We start from the raw sequence: 14,229 nt of genomic DNA, 5'->3' as shown, positions 1-14,229 counted from the left end.
CAAAGGACTTCGGCACATGCTTTCACAAAACAAGGGAACTTTTATAATTTTAAGTCCTTTTGATGGACAGGAATCTAAATGGTTACAACTGTAGGTAGTAACTGATTTTAGAAGAAACAGATTCTATTGAAAAGCAAAGCCCACCACCCATACACACTTTTTCTCAGTAAAATTAACAATGGGAAAAAAAGATATTAAATTATAAGATATGAGATAGAAATGGAAATAACAAATGTATTACAGTTGAGCAGTGGCAAATTTTAAAAAGAAAAAACGTGGACCTACACAAGCCTAGCTTAAAAAAAAAACCTGATACAGCAACTCCTGAAGTTACCGGGCTTTGTAAGAGCTCCTTCTTACTTATTTTGTCTCAGTTTATCTTCAATGACTGCAAAAGTTAAGGTCTGAGTCAGAAGAATTACAGTCCTATCCTGCAAAGCAAACTGGCTCACACCAGCTTCATCAAAACTTACTGATTAAGAGAGCAGCCAACACTCAGGCAAGTCAAGATTATAACAACTTTAGAGTATGTTAATTATACAAACAAGTTACTTAACTGCATTCAGGTTACACATTCTTAACTGCAGGGCTCATTCAACATCAAAAAGCAGTCCATTCAAAATACGTTCTCTGCACTTCTAGGATTTGAGTTACTGCATATCCTGCTGATACCTACCCAAGATCTCTGCAGGGACACATTACAAGCATGGTACTGAGTAACTCCGTCTGAAGTATGCACTTGCCAGTGTACTGACAGACACCAGATTGTCCAAGCAATTAAACTATTAACAGTTGTCCTCCAGAAGCACTAATATTTTCTTCAGTTAGACTTAAAAACTTCGTAGGAAAAACCCACTGTATTTCATACCTGTGTTCCAAAATACACAGAAACATGTTGCTCATTAACCACCTGGCTATCTATTAAAACATTTTATAAAAGAAAAGCACAAATCAGGACATAGCAATAAGGACACTTAGTCCTTTGGACAATTACCAAGCTATTATGAAGAAGAACACTCAGAGTTTAAAGTGAAGTTTTGAACACAAAACCTATGTGAGAGTTCACACCACTTATACGTTTAATAATTAAACAGGACAATACTTCTGTTCCTGTCTTTATCCTTACACTCATGATGGTTTACCAGTAACTGCCCAATTAGCAAAAGACAAAGGAAGGAGCTACTCATGACCATTAACTCCTACCTAAGAAGCACCACCACTGCATGTAAACGAACTTGCTAGGTTTCCTAAAAAACACACCTTGATTAAAGGAGGCTTACATTCCCCTGCTAATGAAATAATCTATGCATAGATCTTAACTGACTGCACAGTGGATTTTTGGTCATTCATTTCAACGGATGAAAAATCAAATAATTATTTTGCCTGAAAATAAGATTTGCAGAATAAAACAGGTTTGCCCTGTTCAGATTCCCAAGATCTATTTCAAAGCACGCAGCAGAGAAAATAAACACCTGGATGTATTTGTTGAGCACTGCAACTTAGTTCTGTTCAAACAGTTAAGTAAGTTAGCTGTAATTTTATCATAAAATAACAAATAGGAAGCATAGCTTAAGGACTCAAATTACCAATTTACAAATAAACATCAAGTTGTTCAGATCATCACTCTGCATTTCAGATTATTTCCATTTCGCTGAGTGGGAGTATTCACCTACTTCCTTGGCAGACAAAGAGAAAACAGTAGAGCAAGGAGAAAATTAAACGAGTTGCCTGCAAATTGATTTAAACAGTGAACAAAACCCATCAAGCATAATCATATTTCAATTCAACCAAGTAAGGCAGCTTTTCTAGAAATTTCAAGCATTCCATAAATGGTAAGTATAGCTGTCAGTTTGGAGGCTGAGACTTTTGTTTTCAGCATTTACCCAAAAGCCTAAAATCTTGACAGGTATGCAATGATTCAATTAAATGTTAAAGGGAGATACAGTCACAAAGTAAGTGCATATATCAGAGGGAATAAACTGTGAAAGAAACCATGAAAGCAGTTTTCAGCAGACCATAATATTAACGCTTCTCTTTTCCAAAACCCTTAGCAAGCATCTCCTCTGAAGTCTAAAAATCTACCCTTTCCCCTGGATGTTAAGTCCCCGGGAAAATAAAGGGAGAATCAACTGATAAAAAATAGCAGAAGTCACCAGCCTACTTTCCTTCACCTTTTCAGTTTTATTTTGGTGAGTGAGCAAAGGAACACAAGCAAGGGCAATACAAACAGTTCAGTGCTCAGCATTTTTAAGTAACTCTTTTTATGTGATTACAAATTATTTCTTCTGAAATATTTAATTTTTGTCCTTACAGGGAGGATGGATGAGGGGTGGGAGGGAAAAGGAGGAAAAGAAAAAAAAAAGAGAATAAGAAGCAATAATGGTATTCTGAGAGCAAAGTGCCCATCCATGAACTAAGAGGTAGTATTTCAGGTTATGTAAAAACCTCCCTCAAGTAGCTAATTAAGATATAGAATTGACAAAAAATTACAGGAGCAGCCAGCTATTCTTCCTGATCCAAAGCACAGTAGATAATATGGTGTCTGGGGACAGAATGCAAGGCTGTAATAAGAAAAAAGATCTGTATGTAAGTATGTATGCAAGACTTAAGAAGGCATGCTCCCCACAGTGGGGAAAAAATAATCAGAAACAGAGCTGTACAGCACTGCTTTCTGATTTAGACTGAATGGATGCTGCAGGGTTAGGTGATGGAAATGGAGTAACCATCTGCGGGATGACTTTGTCCCTAGGAAACAGATATTGAGACAGGCAAAACAAAAACTGACAACTGCCTCATCTCCAGGCTAAAGCAAAGACAACCAAAACATTATGTTACCAAGAAACAGAAAAAGACCTTATGGTTCAAGTACAGCACGAATGGGTGTATAAAGACATTTTAAAATTAACACCAAGTACTGTAAGTGGGAAATTGCTCAAAAAAAAGACAAACCTTAAAAATTTATGAAGCATGAAGTGTTTTCACAAATCTGCAGTCAGTGGCCCCAAAATGTAGCAACATATTTTGAACACAAAAGGAATTCCATTTGTTTTTTAAATTTAAGTTAATTTAAATTGGTTTTAATCAATGACTCTCCATCGGTCAAGCAGTGGCCTGACATCACAGAGTCTTCATAAAGGGATGGGTAAAAGAAGCTCCTTCCCTTTCTTACCCCTACCACATCCCTCATCACACAACACTGCCCTTTCAGTTATGCTGTCATCACTGTCCAGGAAGGCAGCACTGTGAACCAGGTCAAGAAACTAACCTGGATTAAAAAAAAAACACCCAAGAAACACCAAACCCAAAACAAACAAAACCCAAACAAAACACACAAACCAACCAACCAACCCACCCCCCCCATATTCCACATATCTTTATTTAAAAATATTTTTTAAAAGCGCAAAACAAAACAAACAAAAAAAACACCAACAAAAACAACAAAAAAAACCCACCACCACAGAAAAAACCCAGGATCCATTTCTTCACAGTACAGCTCTACAAAAAAGCTATATTAGCATAACTGATGGGTCAGGCAAAAAAGATGAGCACTTTATACTGGAATCACTGTCAAAGCCCTCACCTTACATGCTAGCATTGTTGTCTGAACAGATACAATCTAGCAAGCAAATACATCACCTAACACTCCAAATATACAACAAATATTCACCAGTCCTATTCACATCCTTCTGCAGTAGTAAGAACAAATTATTCCTCTTTGTGCAAAATCACAGCAAGGCAGCTTCAGCTGTGATTAGAATCTAGAACTTCTTACCCTTGATTGTCTCAAGCCATGATAGGTCATGCTTTATCCCACAGAAACACCAGTCTTGGATGGACAAAAGGTAGAGGATTTTTTCTTAAATGTAATTTTGATATATAGATATGTATCTCCATAGTAAGAAAAAACCCAGGACTGATTAACACACCTTTAAATGTGGCCTTCACAGAGGAAAACAGCCTGCTCCCAGACAGAAAAAAAGCCATGGTGGTAAAAGCGAGGGTTCTTTTTCCTTCTCCATGCAGAACAAATTTGGGCCCAACCTGGTTACCCCTGTATACTTCCTCAACATACATATAAGCTAATATGGGAAACATATTCAAAGCTTTTGAACAGACACTTGAGATGTTTTCACGTTAAAAGGTGTGTGTAGGTATGAGCACAGCTCCAAATATCTTTAAAAACCGCATACTTGGAAATATCCTAACACATATATCCCTACCTGCCCACAAGCTGTGCAGACTAATATCTGCTACCAAGAACCTTATTCAACAAATGGCAGCGCAGCTTTGAACCAAGTGAATTGATGATCTCACACAGATTTGTAAAATAATGTATTCTGTTAAGCGCCAACAGAAGCATTTACGTGCCGGCACTACCCTCCCCTGGACAGAACTAACATTGCAGAGTGTTTATATTCCTTAAAGGCCATGATACTGCTGTTCCTAGGGACCATACTAGGTGCCCTAACAAGGTGCCAGAGATCCATCCCTCCTTGTTTCAAGGGGCCAAGCGAAGAGAACTAACAGCAAGCAACTGTTCATGTCAGAGAACAGCCAGCTGCATGGCAGTGCTGATCAACCAGTCCCAGCTAAATCCTTGCCCTAGGGGAGCTGACCCACAACCTAGCCTTACTTATCGGTACGTCTTGTCACTTATCTATTATGATATAATAGATACAAAAAAATGAGCTTTAGAACTACCTTGTGTTTAAAAGATGATCACACTTCCCAGCTTGGGAAGACATGTCCCAAGAAAAGCAAAGGCACATATTTTTAGTAGTTAGGAATACAACTTCTGCCTCCAGCTCTGTCCAACCATACTTTTTTTCCCCACCACCAGAAAGCAAACTTAAACTTGGTGTTCAGGAAGTAAGACCACAGTGACACACTTGGCTACATGACTGCAAATTGTGACACATACATAGAAATTATTTCTAGCATTAATATAGATTTTTCTGCCAAATAGGTCATATTATTGACATCAAGAGTCCTGTAACAGGCCAAATATCAGCAGAAGAGTAGAAACTGCAGAAAACAGAGCTTAGAAGGGACGTTTCCCAGCCTGTTTCCCCTTACTAGAAATTGACTTAAAATCCTTCCAAACAAAAGCCTGGTTCCTCCTGTTCTAAAAAACTTCTGCCATGACAATTTCAGTTACCTCAGGAATCTATATAACACAGCCGAAATATCCTTGCCATTAAGAATCTTGGTAATTTCTAAGCTAAATCTCCTTTTTGGACACTGTAATCCAGTAATCCTACCCCTCCACTGGACTTCAAAAACTGCTTTTTCTGCAGCAGACTCCCACATATTAGAAGACAGTTATCATGACTTGCCTCAGTTTTGTTTTCTCCAGATGAAACAAGCACAGCTGCTCCCTCACTTAACAGAAACTTGGTATAGTTTATTTGCATAGGAAAAAAACCCTATAATACAGCTTTTATCCTCAAGTTTGAGCCTATGCCAGGAGTTGCACCAATTCAGTTACCGTGGCTATAAGCAAACATACACACAAGAGGGTGCAATACAAACACTGTAATCAGACCAAACCTTGACAAAGTCATCAGTGATAATGCAACTCTCAGCACTAAGTGGTAATAATTTAGACGTATTCAATACTGTCATTCAGAACTGCAAAACAGAACATAATTTCAAGGAAGAATTTTTTGATGACTTGAAATGAAATCTGATGGCTCAGAAGGCCATATTGTAAACAGCGATTTTAATGAGCTGGACAGTGGCACAAACTATAGGCCAAAGCACCGGGGTATTTTCACACTGAACTTCCCACTGATTTAATAAGACTTTAGAACCTAAATAGAACCTAAGACCCACAAAACCTGTAGAAATCTGAGCCTACAAATACCTTCTTAAAGCACTCATTCTGCTGTTTAGTTAACCACAGACAGAATCCTCCAACCACTTTGTACCCTATGGAATCCCTGAACTGGAACACTTCTCAAAAAAACCCCAACACACCAACAAAACCAAACCACCACCACCACCACTTTTTCTTAGAGATGCAATCACACTTTGGCATGCAAGACTTTACATAGATATTTTTACCTATTCATCTCAATATGCTCACCAAATGATTATCCAATTCTTTTTATAGTTAGGAAACTGAGGCAAATTTTATATCATCTCCACATTGACACCAGCCAGTAGCACTGCTAGGAACAGCCCACCCAAACTTTTTGTTCTTAATATTGTGCCTCGTCTACCAGGCCACACCACACAGTCAGAAGGCAACCTGTTTCAACTCAGTACCCATATAGCGTTAACACAATTACCCCCTCCACCACCAACCCTCTCTTTCTTAACACAGTGCCTTTGCTAATTGAATCAAAATGCTTTTTGGCTTGTGGGTTGGTGGCGGTGGTTTGGGTTTTGGGTTTTTTTGTTTGGGCAGTTTTTTCCCCTTGCATACTAACAATATGAGTGCTACAATTCAAGACTACCATGAAAAAACATGTTAATTTTTTTGTTTTAGCGGAAAAACTGTGACGCAGTACAAAAGAAAAACTTTGCTGCCACCTAGAGATAAAATCTTTAAGAAACACAGGGCAAAGAAAAATGCATCTCCTTTTTCCTCAACTTCCAAAGCCAAAGTCTTTCATTTCTCAAAATATTAAAAAAAAAAAAGGTACAAATTGAAGCTTTCTGATTTTGAAAATAAAATCACAAAATGAGTTATACACATTGAGACCCAGGATCTATGTATCGCATCTTTGGTAGTGACCAGCAGAAAATGTTTATTAAAAAAACACTAAGTACCCAGCAAGGAGAGTAATAAACCCAATCTCTAGCAGTCTACAACTTAGGGCTATCTGCTGTCCACAGCTGAAATCTACATCATGTCTTTTTGTTCAGCAGTCCTTGATGGATACTATGAATCAGTCTAAACTCTCTCCAAACCAATTTATATCATCACCTCAAAAACTGCTGTCCCAGTGAGTTTCATAGCTCACTGGCAAGGGAAAATACTTTTTACTTATCCTTTACCCAACCTTTATGCCCTCTCAAGCATGTTATTAGAGAGAATTCCCCTATTCACCATAATGCTAGATTTCGTCTGTTGGGTTTTTTCTTCTCCACAATCTATTTTCCAATCTGAAAAAGGTTTTTTGTATGTTGTTTAATCTTTCTGCAGAAGCCATTCCATAACTGATTGTCTTTGCCACGTTTTTCTGCATTTTGCAATACCCTTTCCTGAGCTGTTTAGACAAAACTCTGCAAAATACTGACTATGTAGGCATGGTTTGGATTTACACTCTTATTAAAAAATAATGGGGTCTGTTTTCTTCTACTCTTTTCATAGTAATTCCTAATCCACCTATTACCTGTTTGAAAATTGCCAGCTGCTGAACAATGAGGACCCCTTACAGTGACTCCAGGATCTGTATCGCAGTGGCAACAGATGTCATATTTACTACTGTAGGTGAACTAGTTTTCCCTACATATATTTTTTTCACTTGTTAACACAGAACTGACATGTTTTTATCACCTTGTTACTCAACACTATGAATTACTGCCAGCTCTTGCTTCTGTATTACCCTTCCTTGTGTACCATATGCAAAGGTAATTATTTCAGTACTCTCTTCCCATACAGTTTATGACTATGTTGAATATCACAGGTGTCTGTGAGGCTCAGATGATATCTCCACTATATTACAAAAACTGGCTACATGCTCTGCTTCCTCCACTTGCCACTTTTGAACCATGACAATTCTTCTTTTTCCACAAAACTTTAATCTTCCAAAATTCTTTTGTTAGAGACCACTATGACTTTTTTTTTTAATCATAATATAGCATGGTCACATCTATAATAGTAAGTTAAAAGGCACCTGCCTCTGTCCCTCAGACACAAGTCAACCCAAACTACAAGAAACTTCCCAAGCCTCCAAAACAGCCTTGACAGATACAAACTACATGCTCAAAACAAACCTTCCTCTGGGCTAACTCCCAAGCTATGCTCCAGGATCATTCCAGGGTTAGGTCCAGGTCACAGACCATTCAAACAGTTCAACACTATTGACAATTTCACAGTTCCAGTGCCTGGGACACTGACACTGCCTAGTTCATTACTAAACAATCTGATACCATATACTTATGTAACCTTATCTGACTATTGAACAGTATCCTCAAGAAGAAGTGTCAATGTTTTCCCAGTGCAAAACTAGTAACCGTGTGAGCAAACATGCTATTTCTTATTGTAATTTCTACAGTTTGATCAGTTCAGCCATTATACTTAAGAATCTTCTCTGAAGCTTTACCTTAAAAAGTAGCATCATATCCCTCTAGCACCACTAGCAATTGCACTGGCAGATCACACATCACCAATAAGGATGCAGCAATTTTTACAATAATCTCCTTCAGAACTCTTGAAAGAAATGTCCCATTGTTCTGTGAGATCATTACTATTCTTTCTATCCCTGTTCTCAAACTATTGTCCTCATCTGAACACCATTTCCATTTTATGGCTTTTAAAAAAAAAGCTCAATTAACTTTTACTCTGTTGCTCAACTACAAAAGGGATATAACAAGGCTTGTGATGTAAAAAGCCTTTCTGATGGGTAGTGTACGTTTAACCCTTGTTTCAGATATGGTACATTTCAAACAGTCTCCTTGCCTTTACAGTCTTCACTCATTTTCAGTGATCACTTTAACTTTATTTTTTTCTAGTTACTTCTTTGAAATTAAATATGACTATGATGGATTCCAGAAGGAGACTTCCCTCTTACAAATACATTAATTTTGTATACACTGTGGTCACTTTCAAAGAATGATCCCTCACAGTAAAGTATGATCTAAGTACTGCCTGCTACTCAGGACTAAATTGACTTTCTTCTGCATGCGGAAGTTCTCTGATTATTCACCCAGAGAAGTCACACAGTTCATTTGCACTGCATCGCTCGCTCAGCCCCTAGGGCTGCTGCCCTAATCAGAGGGCTGACAGGAAGCCTCTCTTCATACTCTGGATTTTGATCCGTTCAGATTTTTCAATATTCATGAATCAAATAGGTAAGATAAATACAAATCTACACTCTCATTACCAAGGAGAGAAAGGAAGTTCAGACCAACAGTTCTAAGAGCAATGTGTTTAGTTTTACAAAGTGGAAAAGACACTGACGAGCTAAACACACAGTGCATCTTTCCTCTCTAATGCATAACTTATTTTCTCATTTATTTCAAGATTACTGATGCGTTCCATCGTTCAATTCCAACTCGGATTCCCAAACTAAAGCCTACAAGCACAACCAAAGTACCTGTCAAAATTCCTGGTGGGCATCTCAACAAACCACTCCAAGACAGCAGTTCTGGAAAGCTATGCATTGTAAGAACTGTGTCCAAAACCTGCCTTCAAAGCGGAGAGAGAAAGTAAGTAATTTTCTGTGATCTATGCCATTAAAATGGATTGAGCAATCTGAATCTAAACAGCAATTGTTTCCATTGGGGAGAAGTCTAAACCATCCACATGGTCAGCACCCTCAATGGTCACCAATCACAGGACAGCAAGAGACAGTCAGATTCTTAGGAGCCAAAGGTAACTGCATGTCTGCAGGGATAAAGCGGTGTTCCCATTTCTCTGGTGAAATTTCAGAATTTGGCCCTCACAGTAGAGAAGTACATGAGACACAAATAAGCTCTTACTATAAATTCAGTTTTGACATGTTACACAAATAACTATACTAATGTTGTCTTAGTAGATTTATAAAAACATATGGTCAGTCAAATGAAGAGAGCTTGAAGAAGGTGCTGTTTTGTTTTCAAAGTTGAGCTAGTCAAGAGGTGCTTCAGGATACCTTATGTTCAATAGTAAAAACAGAATGAAGAGAAGTATGGAGAAATACATATGAAGATTAAGACGTTTGTATGAAGTAGTAAGTAAAAACAGAATGAAGAGAGGTATGGAGAAATTTTATAATGCATAGAACTTAGACATGCAGAGCTCCTTGTGCCAAGCATCACTTTAAAAACATGATCTGAAGATAAACAACTCGCGTCTCAATGAGTTAAGTAGTGTGATTATCCTCTATCGCATTTGTGGAGATGTTATCTTAGGAAAATAGATGCAAGAAGTGAGATGGATATTGTTTGTATTAGCTGAATGAACTTTCACCATTTTATTTGTACTACAATGTTTAGATTTCAGTTCACTTAATCAGTATTCTGGAACTGATCAAAATTTGCATGAAGCTTAACAGTAAGTTTTAACTTACATAGAAGTGCAATTTTGTTCTTGCATTCCTCCACAATTTTGCCCTTCAACTGCTCGACATTCAAGTAAAACAGATAACCGTGTTCATAACTTTTTTTTAACCAAACTAACTCTTTGCACAAGTACTTCTAGTTCACCCATGAAAGAATTTTTTGCTTTTCTTGACACATACCTTCTTTAAAAGATTTACAAGTCACTCAAAGTTTCCTTTCAACCAAGGCATACCAAAAAAAAACCCCAAACAAACCAAAAATATCAGAACATTAGAAGAGACTCCAGGTTTGTTGCTTTCACTTTTCTGTGAAATAGCAATCATTGCTCTAAAAAAACCCCCAAAATTTCTCACTGTTCCACTTTAGAAAGTTTAAACTAACAAGATACCATTATTGCAAGAAATGTGCACACCACACACACCCCAGGAATCCTGTAATACCAACTAATAAGAGTTACTGTTGTAGAATATAAACATTAATTTATTTCCCTGATATTAACGTTTCCCTCATTCTTCTTCCCCTAACAGAGTGCATTCCAACAGTCTAAACGGCTCAACTGATAATGTGTGGAAAAACTCCTTTCACATAGGTCTTTCTTTAAGAACTGCCAAATCCTAATTCCTAAATAAAGCAAAAGCTGGTGGTGATCACAGTGCCATAGCCAGAATTGCGATCCTTTTGTTGAAGCAAGGAGTTTGATACATTCAGTTACCCGATTTTTTCCCCTTTTATTTCACAGCTAAAAGTTTAACTTAACCACTGAGACAGTACAACACATTAGCACTGCTGCGTGACTATTTTTACAAATCCACAACAGAAACCTATGTCTCTCACAACAGCTCCACAAGAAATTCTCCAGGAGTATTTAAAAAAAGAAGTTTAAAAAGATCAGTCTACTGAAAAATTATTTCAGCTTGTATCTTACAAGGCACAGTTGTGTCAAAACACAGAAATTAAAGAATGACTCTTCCATATCAAAAATAAAAGCCTTCAAATTTTATTCACTAAATCTGCAGGTAACTGTAAAGTTCTGAGGCTCCATGTCATGTATGCTCAGATCCAAATAAAGTTCACATTCACAGAAGCATACCAATACATGTTCTTCAACTTGCACAATGAATGTATGTAAACGTGAAGAAACAAATTTCAAAAAGCAGTTGTCAACATGGCATGCTTATCAGATAAATCTTCAGTACAAGAACAAGTTTCATCAGAAGGGACAGCAACTCATGGATGAGCCAAAAAAAAAAAAAAAAAAAAAAAAAAAAAGGAAGATACAAACCTCTTCTTACACACAGGTCCACCAACAGATCTCGGCTCCAATCAAGCAACAAATTTCCCACTGAATGTGCTACAACAGTCCAGTTCTTGGCAACTGCAAACCACGTATTACAAATTGACGCTATTTGGCACTCTTTATTGCCAGTCTACAGCAAGACAAGAAAACCTCTAGCAAAAGAAATTAATTCCCACAATAGCATCCTTTGCTTTAGAGCTCACAAAGGACCCCACAAGTACTGTCAAACCATTGTCCATGGTACCATATTATGCTTCTCACCTGTTTGTACTGCTGACATAGAAAAGTTTCCCGTCTTTTACTCCTGTCTTGGGATGACACAATTAATTTCTACCTATGAGGTACATGGCCCACATAGGCTCTTACTTAAGGATCTAAGCAAACTGACAAATGGGGATACTCTTATGGGATTAAGGGAGACAAATTAAGCACAGAGAAAGACAAAGAGTGGTAACATAAAAGGAGGAAACTGGAAGAAATTCTGAAAAATAAAAGTTCATCCCTCTCCCTCAAACTGTTTGGGAGATGTGGCATGCTGGCTACAAGCAAGATACGGACATTTACAGTGTTGTGAGCAGTGCTCTTTCTGTTCAGGGAGAGAAGAGGAAAAAGTTGGTGCCTAAACAAACTACTTAGTATTCCTTACCCTCTCCCTTAGGGTTCTAAAGGCAATACAAAAACCAAATCAAGACTGGACAAAGGGAGGGAAGGAAGCTCTGCAGTTAAATGACTTGGGACACGCATAACACTGACAAACAGACAATGATCCCTAACCACACTCTCCACAAGATTCTCAAAGTTAAAGGTGTGCTGAAGAAGTTATTGGGCAAGTTTCTTTAGTTTGTGTCACGTGACAAGGTAAATAGATGGATAACCCTTTCAAGTTTTTTTTTTCTTGGTTTTTGTTGGTTTGGGGTTTTTTTACATCTATAAACAATCTGCAGCAGGGTAAACATGTCTCAAAGGGAGAGTAACTACCTTTAATCTTTAATATGGATTATAAAATAATGATTTCCAATTATGTGGCCAAAGGCAAATTAAGAATTATTTATATACCCATATACTAGGATACATATTTTGTGATTTCATACCCTTTAAGTGAGTCCAAACACCCTTCACACACTTCATCTTACAACCAGCCTCTTCCAACTACAAGTTGTTAAGATCTAGGACACTTTTGAAGGCTGAGTTATTACGAGAGTATTCCATTGGTCAGACTTATTCTAGGACTAGACTTAAAGGACTTAGCAAAAGATCAATATTTAAAGATTACGTTTTTAATTCTGGTTTGCACTACAGTCGCGGTAGAGATGCTTTTCTAAAATAGGTCGGCAAATGAAGTTGAATAATAAGCCTTTTTTTTAACAAAACGATGTTTCACAGAAGAACTTGATCAAGTCTGTCAAAAGTGCTCACTAATAAGCAATTATTTTCTTGTATTGCTGCTTACATTGTACATCGTAAACTCTGATTTCATATTTCATGCCATCTAATTTTAAAGCATTGTACCATATCCATAAGATGCAATACAAATTAACCTTTGATTTTACGTCTGTTGTAAGCGAAAAATAGCTACACAAAATAAAAGTAACAGATGTTGTTCTTTACTGATGGCTTATGTCAACTTAATACAACAGGCTCCACATAAAGAACCTGCCGACAAGTTTACAATGCTGGGATACTGACAGCAGGTACCTGGTTTGCACAACACTCAACTGTACATAACACATTCAAATAATGTTCTTGAAGTGAAGTGCATATCATGTTATTAGCACAGAGCTGGATTAGACACCTCCAGAGGTTACTTCCCACTTGAATGACTGTAGTAGTTCAACAATGCAATTGCAAAAATCACAATGAGTTTTACATAACTGGAAGAGTTGTGATTCACAGTCTCATCTCTAAGTCAAATGGTTTACCCATAATGCCAAAAGTTTATCATCCAAGTCCTGCTTTGTATCCAGTTTCTAAAGGAAAGCTGCCAACATCATAAAAATCAGCTTACCACCCACCCAGATGAAACCTCTGCTTGGCAAAATATGCAGGTAGGCTCTTAACACATCTAGAACTCCTGAATGAAAAATTCCCAATGAAGAGCATTTACCATGGAAACTGGAACGGCTCATGGACCCTATACGCAACTAAAAATAAAAACAGAATGCTCAGGAGCCTTATTAGGGCTTGTGATCCCTCTTTATTACATACTTACCACTTTTATATTGCTCCCCCTCAAACTATTCTCCAAGAGCCTTTTCACACGAAATAAGCAACCATTGTCAAGACACTGGAAGATCTGGAGTCTTCCAAGAGGTGCAGATAACTCCCAATAACTCCCAAATCTTACCAATACAATATTTAAAAAAATAAATTTGAAAAAAACAAAATCAATAAAATAGGACACTACAAAGTGTTAAAGTCATTTTAATTACCTATATCTACCCAAATTTCTACACTAAACCTCAGCATTACAGATGCAACCACAGGCTGTAAAGAGCTTTAAGACACATTGACAAAGGCCAAGTATAGGAGCCAGATATTACAGTCAGGAAAAGAGACAAATCAGCCATAGTACCACACACCAAAGAGCAATGGCTGTAGAAAAGCAGTTTAACTCCTGCCCTTCTACAAAACACACGTCAAGCGTGATGTGCAACACCCCAGTGAGCACATGGGTGATGCTTCTCAAGTACCACACGTAATGGCAATTGAACACACAT

The 14,229-nt window shown here is 37.6% G+C and overlaps 1 protein-coding gene across 1 annotated transcript in view; it reads right to left on the bottom strand.

Annotated features, from left to right (window-relative positions):
- The window catches only part of CMSS1 (cms1 ribosomal small subunit homolog), a 236,720-nt gene that overhangs the window by 221,870 nt on the left and 621 nt on the right, over window positions 1–14,229 (bottom strand). The window lies entirely within an intron of this gene.

Source organism: Falco biarmicus, chromosome 2 (genome assembly GCF_023638135.1).
Source record: "Falco biarmicus isolate bFalBia1 chromosome 2, bFalBia1.pri, whole genome shotgun sequence".
In the NCBI taxonomy this organism is placed as follows: Eukaryota; Metazoa; Chordata; class Aves; order Falconiformes; family Falconidae; genus Falco; species Falco biarmicus.
This window is presented reverse-complemented; position numbering and strand designations above follow the sequence as displayed.